Genomic DNA, 4,897 nt, shown 5'->3' on the forward strand with positions numbered 1-4,897 from the left:
TTTTCTGCAGCAGTTGGAGAATTTCTGAGGTAAAGTGAACTTCCCTCCCGCCCGCCCAAGGAATTTTGGTGTTAGTCCGGGTGGTATGCGGTTAGGGCCTTTGGAGGCCATCAAATAATAGGTGCTGGTGATTAAGGTTTGGGGGACCTGTCTTGGTATGGGTCCTCAATTCAGCTAATTTTGGATTGTATGCGGTCAGTTGGTGGTTGTCCCCGAGGCGGTGTGTTGCGGCTGGGGGCCTAACAGGTTGTAGTACTGCCGCAAGTAACGGATCAAAGGTGGGGCCTTCAAAGACCTGCAACTTTTGTTCTGGTAATTGTTTATATACATAATATGTTTTATATATCAAAGTTGTTAATAAAAGGCCGCCAAGGCCATTTTATACCAAGTTGGAGTGTGGTCTAGTTATTGGTACAAGGATGGGTGGTGGGTGGTCTTGGGGGCTTGTAATGGGAAAGTATAGGAACATCTATGCTACCTTAGTCATGTTCAGTTGTGAATGTAGATCATATCATGACTATACACAGCAATTTGTAGATCTGTAGCTTTATCAGTTTCTGAAACGGATGTTTGAATATGGAGCTTAATATAATCACCTAAAACAAGATGGCTGCCAGGCAATGTGACCTATGACCTTTATGTTGCAAAAGTTTGGGCATAGCATAGAGCTGTACCATTGGGCCAAGTTGCATCAGTTTGTGAGTAACAGTGCGCTTATAACAGGCTTTTGACAAAAAGGCCATAACAATAATAACACTATCTAAACACCATTGGTTTGCAGCGGCCATTTTGATTGTGGGATCGGGCCTATTTCTACAACCGTGGTAGAAGAGGTTGCCCTGGACATATGTGCAAAGCTTGGAGTTATTTTGATACCGGAAAATTGACCTTCATACTTACCACAATTTTCCTTTCCTGTCAGCTCCATGTACCCGGAATGTCCATGTCGCCTTCAGTGCATGTGTTGCTACTGCTGTCCGGCAAGGGTGTCTGGAGTAGAACAACTCCAGTTTCCTGTTGGTTGGCGAGGCAAAAAGATCCACCTCCGGTAGAAATGCCCATCTGGTGAGCTTCCGAAAGACACTCGGGAGAAGCGACCATTCGTTGTTGTCCAACGACACTCCTGACAGGAAATCCGCCTGGCAGTTCAGGACACCGGGTATGTACAAGGCCGACAAATGCAGAAGATTGACTTGCGCCCAATTCAGTATAGGTGCCACTTCCTCCAGGAGATTCCGACTCCTGGTACCCCCTTGCCTCTTCACATAGGCGACTGCGGTATAGCTGTCCATCCTGAGGAGAACCGACCTGCCACGGATCTGATCTTCGAACGCCATCAGAGCTTGAAAAGCTGCTCTCAGTTCCAGGACGTTGGAAACCATGCCCTTTGCGCAAAATGACCAACGACCCTGAGCCATATGACCCAGACCGCTGGCACCCCAGCCGTGTTCGCTTGCATCCGTGGTAATCACCAGGAAATGAATCGGATGGAGGGAATGACATCGATGTAGGTTCACCCCCTCGAGCCACCATTCGAGACAAGACTTCATCGGGCGTGTAATTCGAATCCCCTGATTGAGATTCTCGGTTTAATCTTCCTAAAGAACGCATTCTCTCGTCTCATCAACCTCGTGTCCTGAGGGATAAATCCAGATTTTCCACCGGTAGCTTTAGCAAGCTTATTACCAGCTTTTATCCAGCAAGCAAGCTTTTATCCAGCTTATTACCAAAAAGTGAGGTGCCTTCAAATGGAATTCTACACCATCCTTGCTTAGATGATGGGTCTGCCACCCAAGGCCGAAGCCATAGGGCCCTACTGCCGGTGACGGCCGAAAGCATCATTCTAGCCAATGATTTTATCATGGAACATAATTTTATGTTCCTGAGAATATCCGAAATCTCAGATTTACTGAGATCCTCCAATAATGCTGACTCTGCATTATCCGACCAGACCCCCAAAACTTTCGAAGAGGCGGCCATAGCCATCGCCGGTTTACAGGCTGAGCCGGCCGACAGATAGATCTTTTTAAGATCTAAGTCTATACGCCTATCCAGCATGTCTTTAAAAGACACGGCGTCATCCAGTGGCAAGGTAACGTGTCTAGCCAGCCTCATTAAGGCCGCATCCACCGTGGGGGACTCCTCCATGCACTTCACGTCCTCCCTCTTAAAAGGGTAATGCATGCCCCGGCCTCCCGCCGGCACTTCCGCCCATTCGTGGAGCGCACAGCGTCTCTGTGCGTTCCACACACAAGCCCTCGCAATGCACCGCCAATTTAGGACGAACAGCGACCAGACAATTACACCCCAGACCTTGTACCTGGTACAGGAGCGGTCTTCCCGGATACCAGCAGCGGGATCACGCAGCCCTAAGCCATTGGAATGGGCACAGCGTAACAACACCCCAGGGCACAGATGGGATGGACAGTGAGAGGTTTACTCCCACAGGTAGGCAAACGGCTCCAATCCTGCAGAAAGAGGAAAAAAGAGGAACAGTGGGGATTCTGGGAAGCCCAAATTTATGAGTTACGATCCTGTTAAAGAGGAGGAGGATGGGATTAACCCATTGTGCGCTGAAATGGAGCTGGCAGGGAAAAATGGTTTCAGAGTTTAAGTTGTTAATAGAATATTGCACAATCCAAAATGGCTGCCAAACCATGTGATCAATAGAGCTATAATGAGCAAATGTGGCAACAACGCAAAGCATAAGCTCACACAGCAAGTTGTATATCTGTAGCTTTAGCGGTTCTGGAGATTCAGGTTTCCGAATAGTTCACAAAACCTATGACCTTTATATTAAAATAAGCTCTGCAGAGCACAGGGCTGTATCAGTGTGCAAAGTTTCATGAGTTTTTGACTTACAGAGCACTTGTTACAGACAGTTGAAAAATGTGGCGGAATAATAACAATAATAATAAATATATAGCTGCAAGCAGCAATAAAGGTGGCCAAGCAGTAGAGCCGGTCATAGCACATGAGAAAGTTTTACAACTGTGGTAGAAGAGGTAGCCCTGGGCATATGTGCAAAGTTTGGAGTTATTCTGATGAATGGTTTCAGAGTTTAAGTTGTTTACAGAATTTGGCACAATCCAAAATGGCTGCCAAACCATGTGACCAATATAGCTATAATGAGGTATCAGGTAGCAGCAGAGCAAAGCATAAGTTCACAGAGCAAGTTGTACATCTGTAGCTTTTGCGGATCTGGAGATGCAGGGTTCTGAATAGTTCACAAAAATCGTCACAAAAACCAAGATGGCTGCCACATCATGTGACCTATGACCTTTATATTATAATAAGCTCTGCAGAGCACAGAGCTCTACCATTGTGCAAAGCTTCATAAGTTTTTGAGTTACAGAGCACTTGTTACAGGCATTTGAAAAAAGTGGCGGAATAATAATAATAATAATCTGAACAGATACAATAGGTGTCTAGCAACTTCGTTGCTTGGCCACCTAATAATAATAATAAAAAATATAGCTGCAAGCAGCAATAAAGGTGGCCAAGCAGTAGAGCGGGTCATAGCACATGAGAAGATATTGTAGTTAGAGAGATAAAAAAAAAGGACATGATTTTATGAATTATAAAAAAATTCAAATTCAAAATGGCCGTCGACCTTGGTGACCTCTGGATGCCATATTGTATTTGGCAGTTATGATGTTGAGTTATCATATGTATAACATGTTTAACATACTTCACTAGTGATATAAATGCACATTTATGCAATTTGATGCAATTTTTTAATTTGATTTACTTGTGGCGGCCATATTGATTTTGGGCTCGGGCCAGTTTCTACAACCGTGGTAGAAGAGGTAGCCCTGGGTATATGTGCAAAGTTTTGAGTTATTCTGATAAATGGTTTCAGAGTTTAAGTTGTTTGCAGAATACTGCACAATCCAAAATGGCTGCCAAACCATGCGGTCACATGACTTGTAATAAACATATATAAGTGCAGAACTCAGCTTATCCTCACCTAGAAATTTGTATATCTGTAGCCTTAGCAGTTATGAAAAAAACAGATGTTTGAAAACTGTCAAAAATAGGTTTGTGTAAACCAAGATGGCCGCCAGAGCATGCGACCTATGACCTTTATGTTGACAACGATTAAACACAGCACCGTTCTCTACAATTGGGCCAAATTTCATGAGTTTTAACATAACGGTGTGGCAATAATTAGCATTTGGGGAAAAAAGCATAGAAATGATAGAAATATTTGTCAAATTTGACACAATTCAATATGGCCGCCGAACCATGTGGCCAATCGACTTGTAATGATCAGGTATGAGTATAAAGCTCACCATAACTTCAAGCAGCAATTTGTACATCTGCAGCTGTAATAGTTTCTGAGAAACAGATGTTTGAATATGCAGCTGAATATAATCAACTAAAACAAGATGGCTGCCAGGCAATGTGACCTATGACCTTTATGTTGCAGAAGATTAGGCATAGCGCAGAGGTCTACCATTGGGCCAAGTTGCATGAGTTTATGAGTAAGAGTGTGCCAATTAGAGGCTTTTGAAAAAAAGGCCATAACAATATCTAAATATGATTGGCTTGCAGTGGCCATTTTGATTTTGGGATCGGGCCAGTTTCTACAACCGTGGTAGAAGAGGTCGCCCTGGACATATGTGCAAAGTTTTGAGGTATTCTGATAAATGGTTTTAGAGTTTAAGTTGTTGACAGAATATTGCACAATCCAATATGGCCGCCAAACCATGTGACCAATAGAGCTATAGTGAATACCATGTGGCAACAGAGCAAAGCATAAGCTCACAGAGCAAGTTGCACATCTGTAGCTTTAGCGGTTCTGGAGATGCAGGTTTCTGAATATTTGCAAAAATTGTGTCGCACAAACCAAGATGGCTGCCACATCATGTGACCTATGACCTTTATATTATAA

Source organism: Nanorana parkeri, unplaced genomic scaffold (genome assembly GCF_000935625.1).
Source record: "Nanorana parkeri isolate BGI_ZX_2015 unplaced genomic scaffold, ASM93562v1 scaffold515, whole genome shotgun sequence".
NCBI lineage: Eukaryota > Metazoa > Chordata > Amphibia > Anura > Dicroglossidae > Nanorana > Nanorana parkeri.